The sequence below is a fragment of the Cyanistes caeruleus genome, chromosome 10 (assembly GCF_971803275.1).
Source record: "Cyanistes caeruleus chromosome 10, bCyaCae1.hap1.1, whole genome shotgun sequence".
Classification (NCBI taxonomy): Eukaryota; Metazoa; Chordata; class Aves; order Passeriformes; family Paridae; genus Cyanistes; species Cyanistes caeruleus.
This window is the reverse complement of record NC_141710.1, coordinates 12,363,797-12,380,312: the sequence shown is the minus strand read 5'-3', so window position 1 is coordinate 12,380,312 and position 16,516 is coordinate 12,363,797. Positions and strand designations below refer to the sequence as shown.

The window sequence follows — 16,516 nt, the reverse complement described above, 5'->3', positions numbered from 1 at the left end:
GACTCAAATCCTTATGTGACATCTTTGCTGCGTTGTTTTGGTTATTTGCCATTTTATATATAGTCTAGAGTCTCAACTTTCCTTTTGTATGATAGCTGAAATACATCTTTCTGTTGAATATCTTACTTTCTGTTTAGAGACTGATAAGTCTCAGCCAAGATCATTGTCTGTGTGTTTGGGTAGTAGGCATACCTTGCTATGTACGTCCCATATTGCTTGCAGTTCTTTGGGGGTTACATGATTAAACTGGCTGTAATGCGAATTAGTGTCTATGTCACAGAAATTCCCCATGCAATTATCACCCCTTGGAAATGCTGCAGTGCCAGGTTTAGTCCTGATAACAAGAACTGGTGCTTCTGTGCCTCCTTTAATCATCCTCTTTTGTTTACACTCTTTTTGGAGAAGCGACTGATCACAACTCCTGTAACAGTAGGTACACGCTGGCAGCAGAAGAATGCAGAGCTTGTGGTGTTATTCTGCTTCATAAACCTGTGTCCTTGAAGTCTCCTGCATCCCTGCCCTGTCAGACTGGTAAAGTCGTGCTGCTTTTATGTATTCTTGGTGGGAGTGGTCAATACTGAATTGAATAATTCCCTTTTGAATTATATTTTTAACAAAACAATTCTTGAAAAGGTCTGCTGGGTTTCAGATGGGTGCACAGGAAGAAAAACGTGAGAAAGAAATTCAAAATCCAAAGGAGGGAGAAGGGGCTACCCTTGAAGCACTTTCTGCAGTTGTCACCTCTGCTCCTTCAGCAGGGAGGGAAAGGACAGACTTGCCCAGAGTGGTCCCCTGTTGTGTGCTGCCCTCCAAGCAGCACAGCGAGGGAAGGTCTCAGTAAGGTCTCAGTCTCTGTGTGTCTCTGCACCACAACACACAACTTACACCTTGGCCATCTCTGCACCAACACCTCTGTGCAAAGAAATCACTGTGCCTGGTGTCTCCAAAGCTGGAACCAAGGCTTTGGGCCCCTCTGCATCTTGGCAGCAAAGTCAGCCCTTTTCATTTCCTTGTCATCAGAACTGAGTTATATCCGTTCCTGTTCTCTACAGGAGTTTGAATTCAATTTAGCTGGTGATTAAGTTACTTTGTGTGAATTGGATGCTGGTAGGAATGTTTGTTCAAAGGGTTAACTTAACCTTCCCCAAGGTTGTAATGGACACTGGAAGATCAAAAGCTCCTCCAGACTCTCAAAGAGAGAGGAAAAAAGAATTGCTTGCTTTTACAGTTTTCAGTCAATGTCTTCCTTTTGGGAAGCAAGTCTGTGTTTAACATTCTTAAACTCATGGTACAAACAACTCATTTTGTCTCTAATCATAAACATAATTTGTCTGTTTTTTCTGTTCTTAAGATTTATGCAGTAGCCATGTTTGTCAAAGTATTTGGCACCAGTGACATCATCTTTGCTGAAATGCCGGACAGCGTGATGAGTCCCAGATGTTAATGCACACCAAAAGCTGAGAAAGAATGAAATATAAAGATCAACTGTAACAGCTATGGAGGTCACAAAAATTGATTCTTTTTTCTTCTAGTATTTAAAAATAATTATTTAGATTCATTCGAGGTGTGTTTTCACACATGATCAATTAGGGACTGTGCTCACTATTCTGCACATACATGATAAGGACAGACCGAGATGTGAATTTGGATGAACACTGAATAAAGCATGATTTAACTTCATAATTGCACTATTTCCTTTGTGTTTTTTTCCAATCTTTTACACTTTGCTTGTGCAGATTATGATATATGCAGAATGTGTGTACTGAGATCTAAATGTGCCTCTTTAACTGCCAGGATTTAATTTGTCATTTGGATAAGGGTCTTGCATGGTTATGTCAGCACATCATGTTTTCTAATGCAACACGACATGCCAATGTAACCAAGAGTAGCACCACTTCCTAATGATATGTCATGTTGGTGAAATGTAGAAAGGATGTGACTTGCTGTGAATCAGGCTTGATATTTAATTTTTTAAAATTTTAAAATATAATCCCTCTCTGTGTTCCAAAAGTAGCCTTCACAGAAGTATGGTTCAGAGTCTTAAGGGGAAAATCATGAAGGTGCTTGGGCATGGTTTTGTTGTGACCACAATATCTACCCAAGTGCCTTGTGCTGCCTGGTAAAGGAAGCATTAACAAATAATACATCCTAAGCATCCTCAGAGGGATAAGGCTGACCTGACTAATATTTGCACAGAAAAACAAGTAGAGATGCTGCTTAATTTTCTACCAACACTTTCTTTAGATCATTCTGTTGTCTAGATAGAGCTCAATATCTTGAAAAATTTCCTTATCCACTGTCAAAAATTGACTTCATTTTTTAATTTATTGGCATAAGAAAAGTTTTATTAAAGTCACAGAGAGAAAAAAGAAATTTGGACTTTTCATATTGTGTATTGCATCCTATAAAGATGATTAATCAGTTGAATGTATAACTCATATGTCATTGTCTTCTCTTAAAAGTCTTCATATCAGAAAAAAATTATAGAAATACATCAAAATATAACCTTGTTTTAGTTCTTCTTAGTAGATTATCCTTCATTTCTTTTTTTTTGGAGTGAATGTTTTTGCATTAGTCTCAATGCAAGTTTTCTGAAACCTGAAAGCAGCAGTGATGAGGTTTTTGGAGTTGTTTGTGGTGCAGTTTTCACTGTGCTGCTCAGTTCTGAGTCAGCCATATGAGCATTGATATCTCTGAGTATGTGGGAATTATTCTGAAATTATTTGGATTTTTCTTACCTTTTCTTTCAGACTGCATGCTAATGTGGGAATAAACACTAAAACCCAGATAACTTATATTGTTATTTCTGTTCATAGGACTGTACTCAGTTTACATCTGATGATGAATGATGCATGAAGAATATGGGATTTTTTCAAGGGTTCCTAAAGCTAAAGGTAAGGTGAGTCTTTCTGATACCCTTACTAAACCCAGCATGTCCACAGGACTCTGCCAGATCTCATTTTCAAAATTACCTATGTTAGGGGTATAATTCACAGTTCTGAAAGCAGCTTGGATGCTTGGTACATTAGATCTCACTGACCTTCAAAGGGACATCTAAGCATCTCTGGTCAGATACTGAGTGTAAGGGGAGCCTGGTAGGATTCTTTTTATAGTGTTTCATCACCTCAGTCCCTTTGAAATAATTTTAAACATTTTTCTTCAATTTAAAAAATGGGGCATGGATTTCTAAATCATGTGTGTACTTAAGAAAATATTACCTGTAATTTATTTAAACCTTGTGAATACTCCAGGGAAAAGGTGTGTGGTGGATGCATTGTGTTAGTAGGAAATGTGTGCTATGAATTTTGGGACAAATCTTGGAGTTTTGCCACTGATGTGTCATTTTTAGTCATTACTTGCTGAGCTGTATCATTAGAAATCTGAGTCACATAGGCCATGCTTAAATTACACATCAGATAACCCAAGTGTTTAAGGCAAGCTGATGTAATTCAGCATCACTTTAAGCAATTTATGCCACTGAAGATCAACCCCCTCAAAGTCCTGCATCTTCCTAAGTGGAATTATTTCACCTTCTCAAGTCTTTTCTTACATCTCATTTTAGTCAGGACTCCCTACTTTCCTGTCTCTGGCTTATACGATTGGCTTGTGGCACTGATGCAATTACTGTCTCCATATCCAGTTTACTATTAGTCTTAAAAAATGAAAAAATTTCACCTGAAACACAAACATACCTGTTTTAGTTAGTGTGTGAAAAATGCTGAACAAATCTCAAGGGGCAAAACAGAGAGAACTTTGCTGAGGGGTGAGCAAAATGTTAGTTACATACAATTATGATAATACAGTGTCCTATCAGCCAATAAAATATCACACAACATAATGGGTTTTTTTTCTGCTTTAGTGCCATTTTTATTTGCTGAACAATTAACAGGTTTTCAAACAGCATTGCCAGTTTTGTTTATGTTTTTTTTCATACCTCCATCTATTTTCCAGCAGTCATTCACTTTGTGTTCCATTCTTATGGCCAGAGAACTATGCTATGACATGCTGAAAAATGTTTGCTAAGGTGATTAAAAGTCATGTTCAGAGTTATTGATTATATACCCACTGACTTCTTGCCAGGCCACTGCATTTATGCCAGACTGAGTTATCAGACTCTCTGCTAGCACAGCTTTACTACAGTGGCTTTTCATCAGTTCTGCTTAAAACACATTGAAAAACATTTTCCAGAAGCCATGCATGTGATGTCTAGTACAGGCTTTGCAGCTGTCTCTGTAGCTCTCAAAAAGGTGAAAAAGCAATGACTTAACATTCTGCATCACCCAAGTCTGATTTTTTTTGTCTAAGGTCACCTTATCTTTGTAGATCTTGGAAAATGATCATGAATATTTATGATGGCATCAAAAAATCAAGCAGCTGCAAATTGTTTACAACATTTTTAAGAATATGAAACCAGCTTCTACTATAAATCAAGTACATCTGCTAGAACTGGATGACAACTGAAAGCTCTTTGGTTCCATCCTATCCTCTTATGTACCTGAGAGCTGAAAATTCATCAGTACCATGATTCCAAAACTCTAATGTGGGCTGTATAGATAAAAGGTAAAACCTGAAGTAAAGTATCAAATTAATCATTCTAAAGATAGCACATGAAAGTAGTTTAATGAAATATTAATCTGAAATAGATGACATAAAACTTTGTGGAAACTCAAAATGTTGAATCACAGTCTATCTAAAATTTTATCTCATTATATTTCTTTCCTGCCTTTAGAAAAATACATTCTTCCATCACACAGAAGTTCAGATGTGCATATTTGAAAAAAAATGCACATTAAAAATGTGCACAGTATTGTCTTCAATATTTTTTGGATTTTTCTTCTACAGAACCATGATTTACAATTTGCTCCAAATTTAATAGCTAGCTGGAGAAGTAGGCAGAAGTAAACAATTTTAAATCTTGGCACTGCTGCCAAATTGGTATTTAGATGACATTTATTGTATGAAGACATCAAAATATTTGGTTTAGTTCAAACTGAAGGAATACTGTGTGTGCTTTAGATGAGACTCACTCTATGTCTAGAAATTATTTAGAACAAAAAGGAAAACTGTTCAGTTCCCAGGACTCTGATTTTCAAACTTTTTCTTGCCGAGTGCTGCCACCAGAGCCGTGGTGACAGCAGCCTCAGCCTGCAGCTCTGCACAGGCTCACATGTCAGGGGACAGATCCTTGCATATCACTTGTGGTATGTGGATTGCAACTTGGGAGTGCTGTATTGAAGCTCTTAATCCATTAAAATGCAACTGTGCTGATAAACAAACTATCTGATTTAGAGACTACAGTGTCATTTTACCTCTCTTTGGGAGGTTTCATATTTTCTGTATTTGGTTTCTCCATTTCTCCCTACTCATTAAATTGCACTGTTCCTCAGTTTTTCACTGAAATACTTTTGACTAGGAAAGCATGAGGGATTTTAGGGTCTTCCCTGTTTCATGTTTAAAGGATAATTCAAAGACCTGTATGCTCAGAGGTGCCTGTCCACTTTGCAAGAGGATTTGTTTTCTGTCCAATAAGTGGAACAATAAACTCCATTTCTTTTCCTGCTGCCCAGTGTTAAGGCTGTCACAGACCATCCATCCCGAGCAGCACTGCACTACAATTCAAGAAAACCTCCTTCAACCAGCATGCAAGCCTTCATCAGAAGGCAAAACGCAAGTCTGAGAGGATAATAACTGAGACATTCTTTTAATAAGGACCATTTTTAAATGTTAAGAATGACTTGTTTTAATTGAAGGAGAGGAAAGGAACTCCTACCAAGAGTCAAAGAGATCCCCCAGAGCTCTCTGAAGTCTTCAAATTGTCTTGCATAGCAATTCCTGAATATCAGAAATGAACAAAGGTTATAAAATCTTTCTTATAAAGCCATCTCACTGTAAAGTTCATCTGAGGAGGTTATTCTCTTCTATAGTTAAAAATTTGGCTTTAGTTTAAAATTAGATACCTGACCACTTTATTTACTGAAGGCAAGTCATGGAGACTCGCTTTATAGACCCAACTTTTGCTGAGTTTGTGTAAGCAGGGATGCAGAACAATTACCATCCATCCATTCTTTTCAATCTCCTATACAATATCCACCTGTTCTGTCAGACAGCAGGAATGTTTGCCACAAATACAGACTACTGCAGTGACAGCAGCAGGTGTATGGCAGCAACAACTAATCAAATCAGCTGAATCAGAGGTGTGAACCACATTGCACTTCTGTGCAGTGAAAATGAGCAGAAAGGACAGAGCTAAACGGTGGGGAATTTTTGTTTTGTTTTACTTTTAAATTATAGGCAGTGCAACTGGTAAGTGCTAGAAAAAATAATGAGGACTTGAAAAGAAAATGACACTTCATGCTTCCTGCAAAGGACGGGCAGAGTGACACAGGTATAAGAGACACCCATTGTAATCACTCTCAAAAAGCAAGGCATGGGTTTTGATTTTCCTAAAGAAGCAAATGCAAAAGAACTCTTGTCTGTACCATATGACTCATGATGCTTCTTTACCAGGCTTAAAGAGAATTGAACTTGAGTAATAGCACCATTAGAGCTCTTTACCAGGAGCTAGTTCCTGTGGTTTCACTGGGTCCAGCTGCTGATGACTCACAGAGGAAGTGGCAGAGATTAGGTGCACAGGGAAAAAATCAGAACAGCTCAGAAATAAAGCAAATCAACCAAGCATTACCTTTTGTGCACAACAGAACAATGGCTTAACAACTAAGGTTCAAAATGTTCTGTCTTATTCCCCTCATTTGTGCTATTCCTGTTGGAAAGACCACCAGGAAACATGTGAACCACTGTGGAATACACACTGTAATCCATGGAACATCTCAATTAATATTCCCCCTTGACTACAGCTAGAACAATACATAGCATCAAGCAGTTTAATCTCCGGCAATAATGCCTTTTGTAAGATCAAGAGGTCTTTCCCTTGAATTAAGGTTTAAGTGAGGATTTTGAAAATTAGTTAGATATTCTGCATGGTGTCTAGTGGTGGCTACAGGTTCCATAACTAGGTAAAATGCAGAGACACAGGTTTTCACTAGAAATACTGTTGTTAGTAGTTTCTCCTTTGTAAATTGACATTAGTTCCCTGTAGAAGACAATTAATTCCTGCAGAAGTCTTTGTTACAAACCAATATATCCAAGTCTGTATAAAATTTAAACATTGTCTTTGGTATTCAGTTTTTGTGCTACAAAAAATTATGTCCCTGGCAACAAAAAAATTAAAATAACGAATTTAAAAGGGAAGATACAGGAGGAAATATTCTGGATCTAAGCTCTAAAATGCTTGGGGAGGACTTCTATCTGAGTTGCTATAGATTGATAAAGTAGTTTATTAGAAAAGCATATGACTATTTTGACTAGATTATATAAGTTCTTTAAAAACATTTTTAAAAATTAATATTATTTACTAAGAGCACCCTAGAAAAAATATTGCTGATTTTTCTAGATCAGCAATTTATCCTTGTTTTTAAAAATAAATTGGAATAGACATTTTTACCCACGTTCCACTTCTTATTTTCCATAAGCATTTCAGAGGCAAGATCAGTTAATAATTATTCAGAGATGCATTTTATACACATTTGCTGTAGTGATTAATGTGCAACAATTCACAACCACCTCTTTAGATTATCAAGTAATGCACTTTACTTTTGATGTTTACCATCAGCTGGCATTTCAAACCCCACAAGGTGACCTGGTGACATTGGTGCACGGCCTCTGCCACGCAGGGTTTTGAAAAGGCCCACGCTACCCTGAGCTTCAGGTGTGCTCCAGCTTATGCAATAAGCACTTGAAAAAATATTGCCAGTAAAACAGATGCTTCTCCTGGTGTTTTCCTGTGTGGAAACCAAAGATGAATTCACTCTGTGGCCCCTGTTCTCCCCAGTGCCACGGCTGCATTGTGTGCAGTGAGCAATAAAGGCTGCATTTGGGATAATGAGGGTTGTGCTGTGCATGGGGAGGTGCCAAGTCTGCAGCACATGAGGTGCCCGGGGGTGTGTGGGGTGCTGCTGGCCTGGAGCACCAGGGGCCCTGGGGAGAGCTGCACCAGCTGTCCTGGAAGGCATGGAATTCCTCTTCCCTGAATGCAGCCACATGGCCTCCATGCACTCAGCACCACGTGGATGGACCAGGTCGGTTCATTTACTTTTCTCTCTTAAAAGTCCGCTATTTCTGCTTAAGCATTTTCTCTCACCTCATCCACGTTGACTCTTGGCACACGGGTGAAACTTAAAGGGATAAACCTTCCTATCAATGCCATAAATGCAGATTGAGGGGGAGGGGAAGTGAAATGGAGTTAATATGCATTAGAAATTGTTTATTTAATATGGTTATACTATCTCTTTAAGATATGCTAATATGAACTGCTGTCAATACAACATCACTTAGTTGGTTTTCATCTGGACCTTAGAGCACAACAAAATTATTAGTACATAAATCTCTACTAATTTACTCTAGATTATGATTCTTTCATCAACATGCACATATAAATTATATCATTAATCATAATGATTTCTTTCAGTATTCATATGTAGTTTCTTGGGAATCCCACTGTAATTCAGCATGAATTAATGTCCACTTATTGGAAAGCACTACCTACACTGATATTTCTAGGGAAAAAAAACCAACAACTGTGATGCATCTTAAACTACAGCCTAAATGACCAGGGTGCTGGTAAACAGCCACCAAAGGAGCGTCGCCGCAGGTAAAGGAAAGTTGCCTTAAAAGCAGTTTGTTCCAAAGCTCATTAGGCCAGATGGCAGCCTGTCTTCCAGGAGCATGTAAAGCACTTCTAAGGGAATGGGGGGACTTCTCTCTCCTTCACCCTGCCCTGGGGAAGTGCAGTGTGAACACACAGAGTGAGGGGAGAGCTGAAGCAGGGAGGCATTGCTAGGCACTGGAGGAGGGAATGCAAAACCATCTGCTGCACTTTTTTGACAGGGCAAAAGCAATAATAACTCCATCAGTCTGAACAGGTACCACTTTCTAATTGGCCTCAACAATAAATTTTGCTGAGAGAAGCAGTAGTATTCACCCAGTTTTCTGCAGAGCAGATTTTAGCCATGAATTTCATGCTTTGAAGTGGCTGACCCATAGATTAAAGAGGTCAAGGACCTGTGGCTGAGATGCCTTGGCCTCAGTTTCCCTCACCTAAGAAATGCAGCTGCCTCCTTGAGAAGTGCTGTGCCCTTTCTGGAGGTGAAGTAGGATACTACTTAATCTAGCTATCAAATATATAAATGGAACATACATATATACATATGCATGCTTCATAAGTGAGACAGTGAGGGGGAAAAAAAGGAACTTCTGACTATAACGAAAGATTCATTAGGAAAAATGAACTAATCAGTGCTCTCCAAGGAGAAATTCATTCTGTTTAGGAGGCCGTACCCTCTGCTGCTGCACATACTTAATATAATTTATATTATTATTTAAATCACTGCGTAAATTTTAGATACTTTTAAAAATCAAGTTAATGGACCATACTTTACTGCTTAGCATCATTTATATCAAGAATTAGTGTCTGTGGAGATAATGTACGCTAACACAGAGGAGAAAACACAAACAAGCAAATATCATAAAATTCATCTGCAGCATGGGCTTAAAATACAACTGCAGAAATGAGCCCTTGGAAGAGTTGTGTGTTGTGTGGTACAGCCTTTCCTTGAGCTGTGTGCACCCTTGTGTGTGCAAGGTACTCTTGAGCCACTTACCACCACACAGGGGCCCACCCTTGCACCAAGCTGGCATGGCAGAATATTTATCCTACTGGGAAAATATTATTTATCTATTTATCCTCTCTCTCCTCACTTGGGATGCAAAGGAAGACAAGAATCCAGCATGGCTTTCCCATAGCCATCAGACAAAGTGGAGATGGCAAATTGAGGAATTCTTGGGGAGGACACAGACACCTATAAAAACTGCCTAGGAGCTCAAGAGAAAGGCTGAGGCACTTTAAGTAGATACAGCCTAGAAACAAAGATGGAAATAGAGAAAGATAATGGGAACCTGAAAGAGTGAGAGGATCCTGGCAGCTGAGATAAATCCAAGGCCTTCTGCTGTGGGCTCATTAAAAGACAGAATATATTCCCTAAAATGTCTTACCTGTACCAGGCAATAAAACAGCTGTGCATCATTGCTTCCTTCAGGATAGCTGTGCTGTATTTCATTCTTCTTTTTTTTTTTTAACAAGGAGCCCAGTTTCTCAAGCTTTGACATAAAGTCTTTCAGAGCCCTGGATCCCTGTCAATGTCATGCTGAAGCTCAAGTCACTGAAGTGATCCATCGTGCTGCTGCAGGAGAGTGATGCAGAGATGGGACAGACAAGGAGATGCAGGAGGCACAGGGGAGGAGAGGGACAGACCCTAGGAAATGGGCAGCACCTGCAGCAAGTACCAGGGGGACACAGGTTAGTGCAAAGGGCTGCTGTTAGCACTTCCTATTTCACAGAACCATAAATAGTTTAGGTTAGAGAGAATCTTAAAGATCATCTAGTTCCAACCCCTTAGCCAGGGACAGGTACACCATGCGCTTCTCTAATTCATTTTATGTTGCTTCTGAAAAATAGAAACCTAGGTAAAGAGAGAGTGATCTTGTCCTTGGTGTGGGAAAAAAAAGCCCAGCCCCATAGCTGAGTCCAGAGGTGTGAGCAGGGGAATCTGGAAGGTAAAGGGTGAAGCAGAGACAGCACCTCTTGTCTCACTGGGGAAAGCATTACTTATCCCACCAATGAAGCTTCCCTTTCTGTGGGGAGGATAGAAGATTTCTTCAGATTTAAACATTACTTTCTGATTAACTAATTATGTACAATTTCATTAAATATGGTCATCCAATAAAAGACAGTTTGGAACTGAGACTGTTTTGCTTTTTTACTCAAGCCAAATTCATCCATATTTCGTATTCCCTCATTTGCAGTTTGCTTTCTTCCTGCCTGACTTGTAAACTTCCTACTCAGTAAAAGTTGTGAGGTTTATCCATCTAACAAATGAAGCCCAAGGCATAAAGTCTTTGTTGCAGCCACAGACAAAAAAGTAAGTTTTTATTAATAGAGATGAACCTGGGCCTCTGATATCTTGCAGCAGGCCCTGACAAAGTACATGTAGTCAAAATCTAATTTTAAACACAGAGAGTAAAATTCACAGGCTGCACTTCATCACATCCTCTTTGCACTGGCTAGAATTATGTTCTGCCAAGGGGACGGTGAGAAAAGCTGTTTACCATTGTGATGATTTATTCCTACTTAAGGTTGGTTTCTTTGGGAAGTACAAATAATTTTTCACAAAGATGTGTTTTACCTTGAAGTTTGGAATCCCAAAAGCCTCTTATTTTTGAATGTGATGTTGGACAGGTGTTTTTTCCTTTCAAAATAAAACTCCTAACAATTATGTTTTGGTCAGTTCATTTCATGTAACAGTAATTGTTTAAACAAGTGCTGTACCTAAATGATTATGTTGCTGCCCCAGTGACTGCCTGCATTGCTGGGTCACCTGGCAGTTTTGTATGAGCATTTTCATTGCCTATACATAAATAATTTTCCTTCCTGATGAATTCACAGGCTGCTGCCTCAGATTCTCCCTATGTATCATCCGTGCATTACCTGGTGTCTGAAGCTGAGTGGGTAGATTGCTCACAGCAACGTATTTCATCCATGTCCTCTGGTTTGGGGTGCAGCGTGCTCCTCCAGCTGTCCGGGAGCACCTCCATTACCCAGGCTCGTGGCAGAGCAAATCGCATTCTGGCCTCAGTCTTCAGCAGTAGATTAGTGACAGCAGTAGGCAGACAACTTGTGTCCCCAGGGAATATTAGAAATCTAGAGATAGAAATAGATGGATTAACTGAAATACAACCCAACCTCTGATCTACATTATTGTCTCTCTTCTTTATCTCACAGGGGAAGCAGAGATAAAGAGTGATAGACACTGATAATGACTGAAGTCCGCGATAATACACCGAAGTGATAAACTTCTTTGTGGCCCTCATTGTGCCCAGTTGTCTTCAGCTGGTTATGAGCTCTAGCCTCAAGCTATTTACACCATGATCAGGCTAGTAATTAGCAAAATGTTTAATATAATATAGAAGCAATTAGGAGGTGATAACACGCAATTAAGATGTGTTTTCAGATTAAAGATTTTATAGTGCTCTCTTTCTTGAAAAGATAAAGTGCCTATCTCAAAATGTCAAACTGCAGTGATTTAATCTGAGTTATTTTCAATTAATATGCATGTATTCTTGCGATGTGTTCACCGTTGTTATTGACATTGATAAATTAAGCTCATCCCAGCAGAATTTATCCTTGAGTCGCTCTATATTTCCTGAATGTCAGTTCTTTATTCGTATTTTTTTTATGCCTACAAGCTGTGCACGATCTAACTCTAAGTCCCTTGATTCATCCCTGGGATTACAGTAATGTGTCAGTCTGAGTGGAACAATAATCTGAAAGGGCATTGTTATAAATAGTGTGTTAGAATATAATTGTTTGTCATGTCGTTTCTCCCCTTTAAATCCCTCTGAGTCCTGTTTAAGTAATTTAGACAGCTAGAATGACAAGAGTCTTGAGACTTCACTTATAGAGTTGTCCAACCAGTCTTCAGCCGACCCAGTCTTTTGAGACTGTCTCATCTGCAAAGTAGGAAGTGCAAAGAACAGATGAGTTCCGACTACACTGTGGATTTGTTATGAGATTTTGCTCGGGCCATTTATAGAACAATGTAAATGCTACTGATACTAATTTTTCCCTGGCTAGTCAATGAAAATGCTTTGACAATAGAAATTAGGGTGTTTCCTATAATCATTTAAGAAGTTAAAATCCTAAGGATGCTTTTTGATTAAGTTCCTTATTATAAATATTAAAAAAAAAAGAAACACAACAAACATTACACAGGACAGACAGGTTTTTATTATTGTTTTTAATGGTGTCAGCTTTGTAGAAAAAGTAGTAATACTTCTAAAGAAAAAATTGCTAGAAATGAGTGTCCTATTAGATCATCCTGTGCAGTTCCTGAATCATGCAGGATTATTCTTTGGAATGCATTTTTTTGCTGTTTGATCATCTCTAGATTTTTCAAACATGCAATGAAGCACCCAAACATCAGAGGATTTGCACATAGCATGTATCAGAAAGGTTTTTCACAACTTAACAAGTATTTCCTCTCCTTTTTCTGCTAAGCTTTTTCCCCATAGCTAACACTTACAGTTTTCAAATATTTGAGTTTATGTCTCTTCTCTTGCTCTTTCTAGGGGCAACTTAATGATATTTTGTTCATATGTGGTTTCAAAAAGGCAAATTAGGTTACAGTCATTGCAAAGCATTGTTTCTGTGTCATACAATTGTGATTAAACTTTTTTGAGACCCTGGATTTAGCAAAGTAAAATGATATAACTCACCACAGCTTATTCTGACTGGTCAGTCACTGTTATCGTGTGGTGAGCCCTTCAAAGGGCTGCTTGACATGTTAAAATGTTGCTGTTTGATAGTCCCCGAGTCACTGTTGGTCAAACTGGGCATATTTGATTCTTGCCTATAAATAAACACCTGCAATATTCTTCATTAATTCTGCAGGCCAACTTCCAGCCTCTCAGTGTCTCTCAGCTAAGTCACAGGGGATAGAACAAAATGCAGCTCTTGAATGCTCTCTGTGAATACCTGGGTGTCGTATCCTTCAGCTCACCTTCACAGAGGTTTTAAAAGACAAGGAAAGAAGAAACACAATTAAAGGAAGCTGCCAAAAAGTGTCATCTGGCACTACTGTTCATTATACAGTAAAAGTTATTGACTTTTACATATACAAATGATCTGAGAAAAAGCTATGTGAAGACTTGAAAAAAATGCTTACTATTGCCAAAAGGAAAAAGGAAAGTATTAAGAACTTCTGCTGAAATTTATTGGTAAATATCTCACTGTACCTGACTCAATGGGGACAAGGTTAGCTTTTCTCAGCTGATTTACCTTATGTGCATCAAGGGCAGATGTAAAGCAGTGACAATGTACCTGGCAAGTCCTAACATCCTATTTTTTCTTGAATCAGCACCAGAGGTATAAACAGTTATGTCCCACCTACACAGAAAACCTTGAACCACAAAGAATTTTATTTCCTTCTCCTGGTCCGTGGGGTAATTCTGTGGGAGTAGCTTTGCTCAGGGGACCATGGCTGGGACTTGCTGGATGCATTATCCAGAAGGGCTGCAGCAGTGTGTGTGAGATGGGGTCTCAGGTGTCCCAGCCTGTCCCAGCTGGGTGCTCCAGGCAGTCTGATCCTGCACTGGGCCACCTGCACTCCAGCATGTGACATTTTGGGGGGATTCCTTGCAAGCTGACCAGGCAATGCATGGAGATCAGTGGAGCAGCCAATGCCACCTTTCCAAAAATCACCTCATCATATTCATCCTGAAGCTCAGGAAAGCCTCTGGATTTCCATGTTCTCTCCCTAAACAAGTGGTGCAGTAGTCCAAAGATGTTAATAGAGGAAGATAATAAATAAGGTTGGAAAAGCACAGGATCAGAATAAAAAATTCTAATGTTGACTATTTAAGACTAATACATAAACAAATATAGAAGCCACAGAAATGTGGTAATGACATTGGAATGTGAACTGAGAGAGGTATTTCTGTGTTGGATTTGTCTTCAGCTACAATTATAAGACCATTTGAACAGCATATTTTTGTTTAATGTTTTTCTTTACAGGCAATCTATCACTGTCATCACGCAAAGATTACTGAGTTATGCCACTTACATGTTTAATAAGAAATAATCTTTCCAGGAGCTATTATGGATCTAATAATAAGTATGGTTGTAGCAAGGATATCCGATAGCTACTTTAACTTATACAAATATCCATTTTGTAAACTTGCAGACTCAATTATAATGTAACATAGCTACGTATTAGTTTTAGTTATGCCTTTAACAAGTTCTTTTAGATTTTACTAAAAACAATGTGCATTACAAAAATATTCTCAAATTGTGTTTGTGGTCCTTATATTATTCCCTCACAGATGATAAAGTGGCATTTAAAAGAATGATGCAAATGGTGCTAAGATGAATTTTGATTTATTTTTCTCTGGGTTAATTTCTACATTATTCAGAGATTACTACAGAGATTACTAGATTTCTACATTACTCTGAATTCAGAATCAGGCCCAATATTCTGTGCAAATAGAATTTCCTGTATGATGTAACAGGAAAGTGAAAAATCTTCACTAAATCAACAGTGTCAGCCAGAACACTAAAAGGTACTGTTCTTTTTTTCTTGTATTTGTTTCTCTGTTTTCACATTTATATAATACACATTTAAGAAAAAAGAGGAAAACAGATTTTAGCGGCGCTACCTTTGAACCTTAGAGTTGCTTTCCAGCACTTATTGCAGTACTAACAAGCCACAAGTGTACACTACAGGAGCGGGTGAAAATGTAATTGAAGGGTATGATGACAGTTAATTGTCCATAATGTATTTATCCCAAGATGCACTTATGCATCTGTTATATATTTAGGTATTTGTTACTAGTAGCTTTGGTGATACTTAAGCAGAGGGGCATCTATATCTAAAAGACAATAAAAAAGGAAAATGCTATCAAGAGGCTCTAAAGTGGCAAGACAAAGAAAGTTTGTCTCTTTTTCACTGTCTCTGAAATGAATAGGTCTATTTATTTCAATGGGATTTTTTTTCCACATATGCCATATTAAGGTTTGAGTGCAAAAAACTTGACTCCTGTTTCTGGATGTACTACAGAACAGAATTACTTGATTACCTGCAGGCATTTTAGTGATGCATTTTGATATTTGCCTTTCTAATATAGTTTCTTCTCTGTTTCAGCTTATTGTTGTTTAAAACAGCTTTGCACAATAGACTAAAGTAGTGTCTATTCACCCATTGACACATAGAGGATTTATGTGTGGGAGTAACCCACAAACTTCCCCATCTCTTTATTGCCTCCCTCCATGCATTCCTTGAGAATAGATGTGATAATTAGTATCTACTTTTATCTATATTTGTATGCCATCCAGACATTTAAGATGAGAACAAGTCACTGTATCAAAGCAGCGTCCTGAATTCAAAATGCAGTGATACAGCTTGGATGACTTTGGAGGATTATACATTTTTGGGGCCTACTTCTGCTCTCTGTGAAGCCAACAGCAAAACTGTCACCAGGGTCAGCAGTGAGGGGAACCAGGACACAAAAAATGGGGTTATTCTTTCAGGAGATTTTCAGCAAGACTCAAATAGCTGAAACCAAACCACATCTCTTTAAAATTTGATGTAGATTGGAATAATAACAAAATCATTTTAGGGCAGTGGATATTTTAGGCCACTCAGTGAGTAGCAGATTCTTGCAAGGGTTATGAGGTAAGTGGGGAAGCTGTTCAAGGGGGCAGCTTGTCCCACATCAGGCAGTGGGCACACTGAGATCCCAACCCAGCAGTGCAGCATGTTCTCTCTTTGGAAAGCTGACCTTTCAATCAGTCTAGGTTTCCTGCCATGAAACTGCATTTTGGTTTGTTTGCACAGACTCCCATCAAGTT

The 16,516-nt window shown here is 38.6% G+C and overlaps 1 long non-coding RNA gene across 5 annotated transcripts in view; it reads left to right on the top strand.

Annotated features, from left to right (window-relative positions):
• LOC111933488 (uncharacterized) overlaps positions 1–14,947 on the top strand; it is a 28,714-nt gene extending 13,767 nt beyond the window's left edge. Inside the window, exons 6-12 of one of the 5 annotated variants that reach the window (XR_015274370.1) lie at positions 431–531; positions 1,352–1,502; positions 2,817–2,894; positions 8,617–8,707; positions 10,196–10,411; positions 11,894–12,044; positions 13,562–14,947. This is a non-coding gene — a long non-coding RNA (uncharacterized LOC111933488). Of the gene's footprint in view, positions 1–430; positions 532–1,351; positions 1,503–2,816; positions 2,895–8,524; positions 8,708–10,195; positions 10,412–11,893; positions 12,472–13,561 lie in introns of those variants that run through there. The other 4 variants (XR_015274373.1, XR_015274371.1, XR_015274374.1 and 1 more) reach the window with 4 other exon arrangements.
• The last annotated feature ends 1,569 nt before the right edge of the window (positions 14,948–16,516 follow it).